The sequence below is a fragment of the Triticum aestivum genome, chromosome 5A (assembly GCF_018294505.1).
Source record: "Triticum aestivum cultivar Chinese Spring chromosome 5A, IWGSC CS RefSeq v2.1, whole genome shotgun sequence".
Classification (NCBI taxonomy): domain Eukaryota; kingdom Viridiplantae; phylum Streptophyta; class Magnoliopsida; order Poales; family Poaceae; genus Triticum; species Triticum aestivum.
This window is the reverse complement of record NC_057806.1, coordinates 523,188,371-523,203,857: the sequence shown is the minus strand read 5'-3', so window position 1 is coordinate 523,203,857 and position 15,487 is coordinate 523,188,371.

The following is a 15,487-nucleotide window of genomic DNA, read 5'->3' as shown; positions in this document are numbered from 1 at the left end:
AAGAACCTGCATAACAAATGATCCTTAAATCAGTTATCCTAACTGTTTCAAGTCTCAGGGGCTACTGATATATATATAATCATCAAATTTTCTCACCCCTATGTCTTTTACATACTACTCCGTGGCTCTGGCTAGACCATTTTGAGCGGCATGGAGGTGCGCGTCTCCCGAGCTGAAGGCATCTAATGCCTCTTGGGAGAAACAAGCGTCACGAAGAACAGTCTGGCGACGCCTGTGGTTCATGGCACTTTCCACCTCGGAATTGGTGGCGGACAGTTTGTCTGCATCCTCTGTCGGAGGAGTGCCCGGTGCACGCCTCATATTCGTTCCCGCCTCCGAATCCGGCCTTGGAGCCTGGCTGATGGAGGCGCGATGGGTAGCCTCTCCGGATAAAGTCCAGCGAGCGCTCTTTTTCCTGAAAAGAAGGCATGGGCGTCAGTATGCCTCTGAGAATAATGGCTTGCAATAAAGACGGCGCACCGTACCGCTGCACCGGCGTCTCAATCCAGACTGCGGGTCTTTTCAGCCTGTCTGGCCTCGTGGCCCCTTGTTGGCTAGTTGCCACAGGCTCGGCATTCTGCCCTGAGGGCCTCCTCTGCAAAATACGGCTGTAATACGGCAATCAAAAAGCGCAAGGATGGATCCCATTGGCCTCAGTCACCTGTGAGGCTGGAACTTCGGTCTCAGTCACCTGTGAGGCTGGAACTAGCCCAGGGTAGTCGGCCGTAATGGCCACCAAGGCGTTGTCATTACTCCATTGGTAAATACCCATCGATCAGCTACACAGATATGTCCAGATCCTCCTGGGAGGCCGGGTCAAGGGACCGTCCAGGATCCTTGGGTTGTGGAGGAGGGTTGTTTATCTCCTTTACTGCCTGGCGCAGCTCCTGCGATGAAATCGCTAGAATAAATACTTAACTACGGGAATACAAAATGGATGGGAGATAAAAAGCCTCCGCTTACCCAGCTCGGAGGATTGTACATAGAAAATCCGCCCTGCGGGTTGACACGGAGGAATTCCTCCTCTTCTCCCTTGTACAAAGTGGATAAGATCTTTATTAGATCGGCAGCTGATCCCGGCCCTTTGCGGCCGTGGCGGGTGGTGTCATCCTCCTTGTTGAAATCACACATGGGGTGGCCTCTATACTGAAGCGGCTGCACCCCCGCATGATACATGTGGCCATGACCTCGATCATGGTCAATCCGGATCGAGCTAAAAAACTTATCCGGCTCATCAGGTAAAGAATGTCCCTGTCATCTTCCTCCAGGGAGCTCCGTGGACGCCAGCTCCGGTGCTTCTTTAAAGGGGTGTTGTCGAACTCAGGAAGGCCGATCCGAATAGGATCTGGGAGGGGGACGTCTTCTATATAAAACCATTCTGAAGGCCAGTCATCGGACGTCTTCTTTGGGGTCCCGAACAGGTATCCGGTCCCGACAATACGCCATACTTCGGCCCCGCCCACTTGATATATTGACCCCTTCTGAGAACCGGGCACAAGGAAGAACAGCTTCTTCCACATAGAGAAATGAGCCTCACAGCCCAAAAACAACTCGCAAAGGGCTACGAATCCCGCGATATGCAGCATGGAGGCATGCGTAAGGTTGTGCAACTAGAGGCCGGAGAACTCCAGGAGCCCCCGGAGAAATGGATGAATTGGGAATCCGAGCCCTCTTACCAAATAAGGGACAAGGCATACCCTCTCTCCCTTGGAGGGATTGGGAAGGCTCTCCGCTTTCTCTCCGCCATTATAAATGGCAAGCCCGGCTCGAACCGAGACCAAGTACGCTGGGGGAAGAAATCCCTTGGACTGAAGCATCACTAATTTGCTGTGCGGGTTGGAACATTTCTCCCAATCTCCAGGCTTGGATCTAGGGGTGCGAGAGGAGGAGCTGCATCGACCGGCCATGATGGAATGGATCTCTGTCGGGTGCGCTCCGATGAAGGCTCGCCAAGGGAGGATGGTGTGATTTGGATCTGAATCCTCGTCTTTTTAAATTGGTGGCTCGTTCTCACAGCTAGGAGGGTAAATGTGAAAACACCCTGGCTCTTCACATTCTCTCGACACGTGGAAAGTGGCCATTATTGGGCGTAGAAGCAAAGGAGTACAAACATTCATAAGAAACCGGACACTATTTCGACAGGTACATGGAGTTTGGAGAGGAACCCGCCTTGCAATGCCGAAGACAATACTGCGCGCCGAACTCATCGTCATTGAAGCCTGGTTCGGGGGCCACTGAGGGACTCTTGGATTAGGGGGTCTCCGGACAGCCGGACTATCTCCATTGGCCGGACTGTTAGACTATGAAGATACAAGATTGAAGACTTCGTCTCGTGTCTGGATGGGACTCTACTTGGCATGGAAGGCAAGCTAGGCAATACGAATATGGATATCTCCTCCTTTGTAACCGACCTTGTGTAACCCTAACCCTCTCCGGTGTCTATATAAACCGAAGGGTTTTAGTCCGTAGGACAACAATCACAACATACAATCATACCATAGGCTAGCTTCTAGGGTTTAGCCTCTCTGATCTCGTGGTAGATCTACTCTTGTAACACCCATATCATCAATATTAATCAAGCAGGACGTAGGGTTTTACCTCCATCAAGAGGGCCCGAACTTGGGTAAAACATCGTGTCCCCTGCCTCCTGTTACCATCCGGCCTAGACGCACAGTTCGGGACCCCCTACCCGAGATCCGCCGGTTTTGACACCGACAATCACCATCGTCATCACCAACGCTCCTCTCATCGGGAGAGGGCAATCTCCATCAACATCTTCACCAGCACCATCTCATCTCCAAACCCTAGTTCATCTCTTGTATCCAATTATTGTCTCAAAGTCCGGGATTGGTGCTAGTAGGTTGCTAGTAGTGTTGATTACTCCTTCTAGTTGATGCTAGTTGGTTTATTTGGTGGAAGATCATATGTTCAGATCCTATATGCATATTATTACCCCTCTGATTATGAACAGAATATGCTTTGTGAGTAATTACGTTCGTTCCTGAGGACAAGGGAGAAGTCTTGCTATGAGTAGTCATGTGAATTTGGTATTCGTTTGATATTTTGATAAGATGTATGTTGTCTAGCCTCTAGTGGTGTTATGTGAATGTCGACTACATGACACTTCACCATTATTTGGGCCTAGGGGAAGGCATTGGGAAGTAATAAGTAGATGATGGGTTGCTAGAGTGACAGAAGCTTAAACCCTAGTTTATGCGTTGCTTCGTAAGGGGCTGATTTGGATCCATATGTTTCATGCTATGGTTAGTTTACCTTAATAATTTTGTTGTAGTTGCGGATGCTTGCAATAGAGGTTAATCATAAGTGGGATGCTTGTTCAAGTAAGAACAGCACCCAAGCACCGGTCCACCCACATATCAAATTATCAAAGTATCAAACACGAATCATATGAACGTGATGAAAACTAGCTTGACGATATTCCCATGTGTCCTCGGGAGTGCTTTTCCAATTATAAGAGTTTGTTCCGACTTTTCCTTTGCTACAAAAGGATTGGGCCACCTTGCTGCACTTTATTTACTTTTGATACTTGTTGCTCGATACAATCTATCTTATCACAAAACTATCTGTTACTACTTATTTCAGTACTTGCAGAGAATACCTTGCTGAAAACCGCTTATCATTTCCTTCTGCTCCTCGTTGGGTTCGACACTCTTACTTATCGAAAGGACTATGATAGATCCCCTATACTTGTGGGTCATCAAGACTCTTTTCTGGCGCCGTCGCTGCGGAGTGTAGCGCCTTTGGTAGGTGGAATTTGGTAAGGAAAATTTTATATAGCGTGCTGAAATTTACTGTCACTTGTTACTATGGAAAGTAATTCTCTGAGGGGCTTGTTCGGGGTATCTTCACTCCGTCCAGTAGAGCAAAGAGTTGCTCCTCAACCTACTGAACCTATTGAAAATGAAACTCCTTTTGAATTTCCTTCGGGTATGATGGAAAAACTGCTAGCTAACCCTTTTATAGGAGATGGAACAAAGCATCCTGATGAGCACTTAATATATATGGATGAAGTATGTGGATTATTTAAGCTTGCAGGTATATGATGTCTACTACACAACCTTCTTCTTGTAGACGTTGTTGGGCCTCCAAGTGCAGAGGTTTGTAGGACAGTAGCAAATTTCCCTCAAGTGGATGACCTAAGGTTTATCAATCCGTAGGAGGCGTAGGATGAAGATGGTCTCTCTCAAGCAACCCTGCAACCAAATAACAAAGAGTCTCACTAGTAGAAAAAGGGTCAAACGTGAAGCACATTAGTGCCGATTTGAATTTGAGCCGGCACTAATGTGTTCATTAGTGCCGGTTCCAACGGCTAGCCGGCCGCTCTCATTAGTAACGGTTCGTGGAGAACCTTTAGCACCGGTTCGTGCCACGAACCGGTACAAAAGTGAGTGGTGGCGGGATGTTGTCAGTCCGGGGCCCCTCCAGCACCTTTAGTACCGGGTCGTATCACGAACCGGTACTAAAGGTCGTCCTACATAGACCATTCGTCCACCCGAGCTCACTCTGTTCTTCCCCTTTCCCCTCTCCTCTCTGTTCTTTTCCCTCTTCCTCTCAAGCTCATCACACATTTTGCCCAAAATTTGTCAAGATTTGAAGGCCCCCATCCATTCAAATGATCACAAAGGTTAACAACTTTGTCCTTTCATCTCTCATTGCTAGATTAGCTCGTGCAATGCTTTATATAGTGATTGATTTTTGAGTTTAGTAATTTGGGAGGAATTATATATATGTGCTAGTATTTGATTTATATGCAATTTGAGGTCAAAAATAACACTTAGTTTGCATATGTAGGTGTGGTTTACTTAGTACCTTCTAAATCTCCGTCGTAACCACCGTCGATCGCTCGCAACGTCCCGTCGCCGGCACCACCTTGTGGTGAGCCTCTTGTTCATGAAGTTTTATATAAAAAATTGATGTTTGTGTGATTTGGATATATAGTTACTCGTATAATTATCTTACCCATACGTTGTTTGTTATACATAGTGCCATGGTTTTGATATCCGTCCCCGTCGGCCCTCGTCCGGGTTATGATTCGGATGTGGTATATTCTCTTTTAAAACTATTCATTGCATTTCGTGTTTATGACAAATTATGCCCATCAAGTTGACATAGATATTTGTATGTAGGAGGTAGTTGAACCGGAAATTCCAACCGACCCTATTGTCGAGAGGTTAAATTTAGTTGAAAGAGAAAACGAGGATTTGAAGGAAAAATTGAAAAGAATTGAGGGGGAGAAGATGGAATTGGAGTTGCATGTTGCCGATGTCGTCGATGATCACAAGATTAAGATGGAGAAAATGCGCTTGAAGATTAGAAAGATTAGAAAATATGCCATTCATAGTGAGGCTTGGTATCATTATGCTGTTGGATCAATTGTTACCTTAGTTGCGATCTTGATCGCATTTGTTGTTGCATTTAAATTCTTTAGCTAGAGAGTTATTTGTTTGTTGCATTTAAGTGTTGTATGATCTTTATGTATGAACTTTATGTATTGTATTAATTTGGTGTTTTCGGTGCTGTGTATTGAAGATGAGCCGGCAATGGATGTACGATGACCGATGCTGTCCCGAGTTCATTAATGGCGTGCGTACTTTTCTGCTTGCGGCTGAGGCAAACAAGCGGGCGGATGGTTTTATGCCTTGTCCATGTGCTGGCTGTAAGAATGGTCACAATTACTCTACGTCAAGAACCATTCACGTCCACCTGTTTGAGTCCGGTTTCATGCCCCACTATAATGTTTGGACCAAGCATGGAGAAAGAGGGGTTATGATGGAAGACAATGAAGAAGAAGAGGACGACGACAGCTATCCTGGCCATGGGTTCCCTGAATACGATGATACAACAATGAGGGAAGAAGCTGAGCCGGTAATGCGGGAAGAAGCTGAGCCGGCAATGCGGGAAGAAGCTGAAGAAGAGGCATCGGATGAGCCCGTTGATGATCTAGGTCGGGCCATTGCCGATGCAAAGAGAAACTGCGCAAGTGATTTGGAGAAGAAGAAGTTGCAGCGCATGTTAGAGGATCACAAAAAATTGTTGTACCCGAATTGCGTAGGTGACAAGAAAAAGCTGGGCACCACACTGGAATTGCTACAATGGAAGGCAGAGAATGGTGTATCTGACAAGGGATTTGGAAAGTTGCTGGTAATGATAAAGAATATGCTTCCAAAGGACAACGAATTGCCCGAGAGTACGTACGAAGCAAAGAAGGTTGTCTGCCCTCTAGGGTTAGAGGTGCAGAAGATACATGCATGCCCTAATGATTGCATCCTCTACCGCGGTGAGTACGAGGATTTGAACGCTTGCCCAGTATGCGGTGCATTGCGCTATAAGATCAGCCGCGATGACCCTGGTGATGTCGAGGGCGAGCGCCCCAGGAAGAAGATTCCTGCCAAGGTGATGTGGTATGCTCCTATAATACCACGGTTGAAACGTTTGTTCCAAAACAAAGAGCATGCCAAGGCGATGCGATGGCACAGAGAAGACCGTAAGAAAGACGGAAAGTTGAGAGTACCCGCTGACGGGTCGCAGTGGAGAAAAATCGAAAGAAAGTACGGGAAGGAGTTTGCAGATGACGCAAGGAACGTATGGTTTGGTCTAAGCGCAGATGGCATTAATCCTTTTGGGGAGCAGAGCAGCAACCATAGCACCTGGCCTGTGACTCTATGTTTGTATAACCTTCCTCCTTGGTTGTGCATGAAGCGGAAGTTCATTATGATGCCAGTGCTCATCCAAGGCCCTAAGCAACCCGGCAACGACATTGATGTGTACCTAAGGCCATTAGTTGAAGAACTCTTACAACTGTGGAATGGAACAGGTGTACGTGCGTGGGATGAGCACATGGGGGAAGAATTTGACCTAAAGGCGTTGCTGTTCGTGACCATCAATGATTGGCCTGCTCTCAGTAACCTTTCAGGACAGACAAACAAGGGATACCGCGCATGCACGCACTGTTTGGACGATACCGACAGTATATATTTGGCTAATTGTAAGAAGAATGTGTACCTGGGACATCGTCGATTTCTTCCGAGCAGGCATCCCGTAAGAAAGAAAGGCAAGCATTTCAAAGGTGAGGCGGATCACCGGACGAAGCCTCGCCACCGTACTGGTGCTGATGTACATGATATGGTCAAGGATTTGAAGGTGGTCTTTGGAAAGGGTCCTGGTGGACAACCTGTTCCGAATGACGCTGACGGACGCGCACCCATGTGGAAGAAGAAATCTATATTTTGGGACCTGCCCTATTGGAAAGACCTAGAGGTCCGCTCCGCAATCGACGTGATGCACGTGACGAAGAATCTTTGTGTGACCCTGCTTGGCTTCTTGGGCGTGTATGGGAAGACAAAAGATACACCTGAGGCACGGGAGGACCAGCAACGTATGCACGGAAAAGACGGCATACATCAGGGTCATGCAAGCTACGCTCTTACCAAAGAAGAGAAGGAAATCTTCTTTGAATGCCTGCTCAGTATTAAGGTACCGTATGGCTTCTCGTCGAATATAAAGGGAATAATAAACATGGCAGAGAAAAAGTTCCAGAACCTAAAGTCTCATGACTACCACGTGATTATGACGCAACTGCTTCCGGTTGCATTGAGGGGGCTTCTACCGGAAAATGTTCGATTAGCCATTGTGAAGCTATGTGCATTCCTCAATGCAATCTCAGAAGGTAATCGATCTAGAAATCATACCAAGGTTAGAGAATGATTTGGTGCAATGTCTTGTCAGTTTCGAGTTGGTGTTCCCACCATCCTTCTTCGACATCATGACGCACGTCCTAGTTCACCTATGTGAAGAGATTAACGTTTTGGGTCTTGTATTTCTACACAATATGTTCCCCTTTGACAGGTTCATGGGAGTCTTAAAGAAATATGTTCATAACCGTGCTAGGCCAGAAGGAAGAATCTCCAAGGGCCATGAAAATGAGGAGGTCATTGAGTTTTGTATTGACTTTATTCCTGACCTTAAGCCGAATGGTGTTCCTGAATCGCGGCATAAGGGTAGACTGGATGGAAAAGGCACGCTAGGAGGGGAACAAATAATATGTATGGACGGAAATTCTCTCACTGAAGCACACTACACAGTTCTACAAAATTCCGCCTTGGTCGCTCCGTATATGGATGAACACAATAATTTGCTACGCTCCAAACACCCGGAGCAGTCTGATGACTGGATTACACGTGAACAAACCAGGAGTTTCGCCAGCTGGTTGCAGACACGTACCATGCATGACGCCTCTATTGAAGATGACCTGTACTTGCTGTCCCAGTTACCATCTTCGAATATAATGACTTTCAAAGGGTACGAGATAAATGGTAATACATTTTACACGATCGCCCAAGATAAGAAGAGCACCAACCAAAACAGTGGTGTCCGCTTTGATGCAGAAACCAAGACGGGAAAGGAAACATATTATGGTTATATACAGGACATATGGGAACTTGACTATCGACGTGGTTTGAAGGTCCCTTTGTTTCGGTGCAAATGGGTCAATATGACACGAGGCGGGGTAACGGAAGACCCGCAGTACGGAATGACAACAGTGGATCTCAACAATCTTGCGTATGCAGACGAACCATTCGTCCTAGCCAATGATGTGGCACAGGTTTTCTATGTGAAGGACATGTCTACCAAGCCGAGAAAAAGAAAAGATAAGGAAGCGAATGCATCGTACGATGAGCCAAAGCGGCACATAGTTCTTTCTGGGAAGAGAAACATCGTGGGAGTGGATGACAAGACAGACATGTCAGGAGATTATGAAAAGTTTGATGAAATTGCTCCATTCACAGTGAATATTGACCCGAGCATCCAGTTAAATGATGAAGATTTTCCATGGCTACGGCGCAAAGGGACACACGCGAAGAAAAAGTTTCACACCCAAAGATCTGGGATGTGATCGGCTTCACTATCATCACTTTCTTCTGTGTTTCACACCCAGGAGGGAATCTCTGTAATAGTTAGGGTAGCTAGTTATGTGTTTTGGCATTTGAAACGCGAAGAAATTTTATGTGCAAGCAAATTCTTTCATGCATTTACTGATTTTTTCAACTAAATGACCCTGAAATTGAAAAGCATTACAAATGAACTCAGAAAAGGTTGAAAGTTGGCATGGTATCATAATTTCACCCACATAGCATGTGCAAAAAAGTAGAGAGGGTTACCGCAAAAACTGGATGCACTTCGTGTACAAAATGGACAATCTCTTTCGAAGTATCAAGGTTTCGGACGAAAACTCATCCGTTACAAAGGCATTTCATTTTTTAAATAACCTAAGCATTACCAAATTGGATATAATGATAAAACACACTAATATTAAACATAAGAAAAAAGAATCACTGAAAAATCTATTTTCAAAGTTAAGTTATTCGCAAACTAGTGGTTCACACAAATTTCAAATAATTCAAAATTTAAACTATTCAAATTTGTAAACTACCGGTACTAACATAAAGTTTGTAATTTTTTGTACCTAAAGCAAAAATATTCACAAACAAACTCTAAATACAGCAAAACAACTCTAAAATAAATAAAACAAAAATAAATAAAGCAAGAAAAGAGAAAAAAAGCCCACCTACTGGGCCACAGCAGCCTGCATACGACTAGAAACCCAAATTCTAGTTGGGCCAGGATGCAGGCCCGCTAGCCCAGTAGGCCCAATAGGGCATCGCAGAAGAGGTAGGCCTAGAAGGACTGCTTAAGAGAGGAGCTCGAGACACCAGCGACGGCGGGGCTTATAAGCAGGTGCGAGTGCCCCTCGGCTAGCGAGGTGGGACTAAACTTTTGCGCCCCTCAGCTGGCAGCGCACACCCTTTAGTACCGGGTCATGGCTCCAACCGGTACTAAAGGGGGGGGTCTTTAGTACCGGTTCGAGCCACCACCCGGTACTAAAGGGGTGCCATTCCCGCCGCTTGGCCTGGCCAAAACAGACCTTTAGTACCGGTTGGTGGCTCCAACCGGTAATAAAGGTTGTTCTATATAAGAAAACACTTCAAAAAAATTGTCAGTTTCTCATCTCTCCCTACTTCTTTCTCCTCTACCCCGTCGCTGCCGCCCCTCGTCGCCGCCCCCGTCGCCATCCGTCGCCGTCCCCGTCGCCGTCCGTCGTCGTTGCTGTCCCCGTCCCCGTCGTCCCCGTCGCCGCGTCGTGCCCCGTCGCCTCACCCCGCCCCGTCGTCCCTGCCCGGCCCGTCCTCCCGTACGTCGTCCCCGCCAGGCCCGTCCCCGTCCCCGTTGTCGCCGCCCTGTCTCCGTCTCCGTCCCCGTCCCCGTTGCCGCCCACCGTCGTCGCGCCTCGTCGATGAGCTGTGCCCCGGCCGCCAACCACACACACACACACATTGTTATAGAATTGTTAGCAATCTTTCTGCTTTTTAGTTATAGAATTATTAGAAATGTTAGTTTAGCTATAGAAATGTTAGTTATATAGAAATGTTAGTTATATAGAAATATTAGAAATGTTAGTTATATAGAAATGTTTTTTAGTTATAGAAATATTAGAAATGTTAGTTTTAGTTATAGAAATATTAGAAATGTTAGTTTTAGTTATAAAATTTAGAATTTGCATATATGAAATCACAATCCATCATCTAAAAAGTGTTACTTTACTTTTGCGGCATATAGTATTTGTTGTCGACGATGCCCGGCCCGCATCCTCGCCGGCGACCCGTTCGGGACGACGTCCTGCTTCAGAGGACCCATGTCCGGGACTGGGCTCCGCTGGGCTGGCACTGGGAGATGCTACCTTCAGGGGCGCGACGCTTGGTGAGGAACCCGGCCCCGGGTCCCGTCGTCGACCCTCATCTCCTTTGGTGGCGTTCGCGTGGGCCACTTTCGGTGCAGAGGGAGCCGGCCCCGCCGGAGGTGGTACGTCGTTGTGTCAGGGAGGAGGACGAGCACGTCCATCGCTACATGTCTGCTATGGACGTCAGGTTCTCCAATACCTGGCAGGTTCTTTTGGGAGATCACCCGAGCTATGATCCAGTGATGGTTCCTTCTCTTTGGGTGTTCACCGCCCGCACCTCAGGAACCGCGAGTGGCCTAGATTAATCTGTAGTATTCGATCTTTATTAGCTTGCTAGCTAGCTAGCTAGTGATGTATTCGATATTATATCTATTATTCGAGACGATGTATTCAAGATTATATCTATTATTCGAGACGATGTATTCAACATTATATTTGATGATGCTTATTATGTATTATATTGATTCAGTTTTTCCTTATTAATTGATTGCATCCATGCATTGTAATTTGAATACATTTATTTTGGATTAGTTAAACAAAACCTATGGCGGACAATACCGGCAGAGAGGGAGAAGAGGCCCTGTTCAATATCATACACAATCCTCGCGGGCCAGATGATGATCAGAATGAAGAAGATTATGATGGCTCCGAATATCTAAACAACACCGGGGAGGGTGATATGATATTCGATCGCGACGACCGAGTTGATGAAGTCATGAACTATGAACATGATGAAGAAAATGTTGATCTTGATACAACAAAGACCGGCGAGGTATATATATTTATATAAGCAGGCATCTGGTGATCATCACATGTTTTAAATGACTTGAAGATATATTAACGAATCGATCTTTCTTCTTTCAGCCATCCGGATCGAGCAAATCTTCAGGCAACAGGAAACGTGGCCCGAACAAAAAGTTGAAGGAGGGTGTAAAGTACAATATCGAGGCCATCAGACCTAATGGTGAACCATTAGCGCCTAAGAAGATTGCGGACAAGTTCATTCGTCAGTGCGGAGTTCTTGTGAAGGACCAACTCCCGATCTCCCTTCAAGAATGGAGAGAGCCAGCAAAGCCACGTCCAGGAGTTACTTTTGTCGATGATAGACAAAAACTTCTGCTTTGGGAAACGCTCATGGAACATTTCACCCTACCAGATCATTTCACAGATGCAGATGTGGAGAAAGTCAAGGGCGCTACTCTTAGGAAGATGGCGGTTGCATTCAAGAACCACAAGATTCATGAATGGGCCAAGTACGTCAAGGGAGGAAGGAAGACTCCAGTATTCGAGGGAACACTAGAGAAGCAAAGTGCTCATTGGGACGATTTCGTGAAATTCAAGGATTCGGGATTATCTAAGGAATGGTCGAGAATAAACATGGCCAATGCCACAAAAAAGGATAAGTTCCATAAGCTGGGGCCAGGTGGCTATGCGGTGGGAATGCCTAAGTGGGATAAGTCTGAGAAAGAGATGCTGGATGCAGGTGTCACTCCAGAAACATTGAGCTGGCCCCCCAGGTGCAGGACTTGGTTCTATGTGCATGGGGGGGGGGAGTTGGACCCGAAGACAGGCAAAGTTTCGAAGAAGGCATGTCTGGACGGAGCCGAAGATAAGCTACTTGTTGCAATAGAAGAGGCTCGATCGGGGTTGTTCGAGCCCAACAGAGAGAATGACGAGCTTACGCGTGCCCTAGGAAATCCTGAACACCCGAGAAGAACACGAGGCATGGGCGCTATTCCGTGGTATGAGGGGTTTTCGGACTGGAATGCCGACTACAGAACCCGTGTGAGAAAGAAGATTGCGGAGGAGAAGAAGAGGAAGATGGAGGAGGAGCAGAGGAAGCTAGACTATGAACGCCTTCAAGGCCTAGAATCAGTGCACGCGGACGTGGCAGTCAAATTCCAGTGGCAGTAGGAGCAGATCGACTCACTTAGCCAGCAAAGGGGGTCTCAGCAGCTAGCGGATGATCCACCATTTGATAGCACCGTCCCATCCATGCCGAGAAGCAGCGTGGGTTCCGCCCCGGGCGACGCATTGTTGGATAGCTACCCAGTGGATGACATCATGGAGAACACTAACTGCGAGCTACACTTCAAAATTAAGAACATATCCATGAAGGTGGCGAACGCCCTTGCTTTTACAAATCCCTCCGAGGTAACCTTCCATTGCAACCCGATTCCAGCGGGCTATGCTCGTGTCTTGCTTGATGATGTGGTGGACCAATATTCGGGGCTAGAGCTTGACATTCCTGGAGGTGACGATGAGCACACACTAGGAGAGGCCAACCATCGTATCATCCTATGGAGAAAGGATTGCATCATCTTTCGAAGGCCACCAACACCGCGTCATCCGACTCCTCATCGCAGTCCACCACCGAGTCAGCAGAGTCCCGCTCCTCCATGTCCACCAAAGCGTCAGGCCAGTCCTCCTCCAAGTCCGCCACAGCTTCAGGCCACTCCTCCTCCTCCAAGTCTGGCAAAGCGTCAGGCCACTCCTCCTCCAAGTCCGGCACAGCTTCAGGCCACTCCTCCTCCAAGTCCAGCACAGCTTTAGGCCACTCCTCCTCCTCCAACTCAGCCACGTCAGCCGTCTCCGCCACCTCAGCAATCACGGAAGAGAGCCGCCTCAGCTATGGTGTGTAGTGGTACAAGTCGAGGTAGTACTGGAGGTACAGGCGGAGGTAAGCGATTTCAATATGGTCCAAGCCTCGCGCCTCTTCCGCAGAGGCCTTACGACAAGTCCGAGAAGGAAAACGTAGCCATATCGAAGGCCGAGGTGGAAGCCCATTTTGCACCGAAACTGCCACCGCCGCCAAGGGAGAAAGTGCCTGTGGAAAAGATTGACCACTTCATTCGTATGGCTAGAGCACCAGCTCCCAAGCCTGTTGACACAGACTATGAGCGCCACATCAAGAAGTTAAATCAAGCACGTCTACAGAAAGAGGTGAGCTCAAGCTCGAGCAAATCAGCTGGCAAAAGGAGCGGTAAAACCGTTCCCCAGCTGGGAGAACAGGCGGCGCAATCAATCCCCCCGCTTGTTGTGCCAACAACATATGAGAGTAGGCACGCCCAATATTATTGTGGGCAAACCGTTAACGTTCCCGGGGTGGGCGATGTGGTAATGACCGAGGAGCATATTGCGCAGGCTGAATCGATCAAGATCACTGTTGGACAACTCCTCGATATCGAGCCCATGTCTCCGACTAGAGAGGAGGAAATAAAACGGAAATATGCCCGGGGCTAACCTTTGGTCGAGCCAGAGGAGCTCCATAAGCTCCCAACGAGAATGTATGAATTTCATCAATGGTACATGGACATTACCAAGATTTCCAATCGAGAGTCCCTCATGGTGAATGTCAACAAGGATCATTACTACCATGAGAAAGCTGTGACCGTTGAGTATTCAGAACTATTTCAGCTATACAATCAAGACGCACTCGACAAATCTATCGTCAGTTGCTATTGTCTGTAAGTGATTTCTTTCTGTAATTTAAGTCTCAAGCTAGATGTAGTGATCATTTTGATCAATCATTACCTGTAATTATCCTCACTATATTCTTTTCTGTGGTATTATGCAGGATGAAGATTTATGAAATGAAAAAAGGTGGACGCTATGGCATTGGGTTCGTTGACCCAAATACCATTAATGAATACACATGGAAAGTAGATCCATATCACGAGAAAAGTGTAGAGGAAAGCATGCTACAGTTCTTCAAGGAACTCAAATATATACAATGAAGATATACTACTTCCTTACAACTGCTAGTGAGTCACACTGTCTTGTACTACAAATTCTGTTTTTCCCTACTAGCTAGTTACATGTTTTTACTTACATATGCCCGCTTAGTTAAGACATGCAAACGTGTGTGCATGCAGATTTCACTGGATCTTGTTAATCATTAAAGTTGATGAAGGAACAGTTGAAGTACTAGACTCACTACTTAAGAAAGCAAGTGACTACACCATCGTGTAGGGGATAGTCAACAGGTAATTTCAATCATTATTAACTATATCTCGGCCTATTTAATTAGTTCGTCATTTCCTGATAACGACTATTTAATAGCCCATTTATTCATTTTCTTTGTCGGCGGGCAGGGCTTGGGCAAAGTTCATCAGGTCCACTCCAGGCCCATGGAAACAAAATCTGAAATGGTATCGACCCAAGGTAAGTAATTAAGTAGTACTAGCTAGCTGCCATCTCTTTAATTATCATGCTTGATTAATTATTATCTGATCAAATTCCATTCTCGTAAACGCCCTGAAGCAGGCGCCGGGGAATGATCTATGTGCATACTACGTTTGCGAGAACATTCGCATGATGGCGTCCGAAAGGAGCAAATCTCACAGACAGGAGTGGGTACGATATCAATTGTCAGAACACTATTCACAATTTTTACACCATTATCGATATCTAGTCACACAACTAATACACATGCATATTGATCTCCTTCTTAACAGTTCAAAGAGGTGCGGGACAAGCTCCTAGCACAGGACCGCATAGAAGCAATTCAAGAGGAAATAGCGGGATGTTTGCTCGACCAGGTCATAGATCCCAAAGGAGAATACTATTACCCGCTACCGCCCCCATGAACCACTTCCAATTGTTATCGTGCTCCGAAGGCACCAATTAGCTAGGCAAATGCCACTGGCTCCGAAGGCACCAATTAGGAGAAACTATATATATATATATATATATATATATATATATACATGTGTGTATATATGTGTGAAT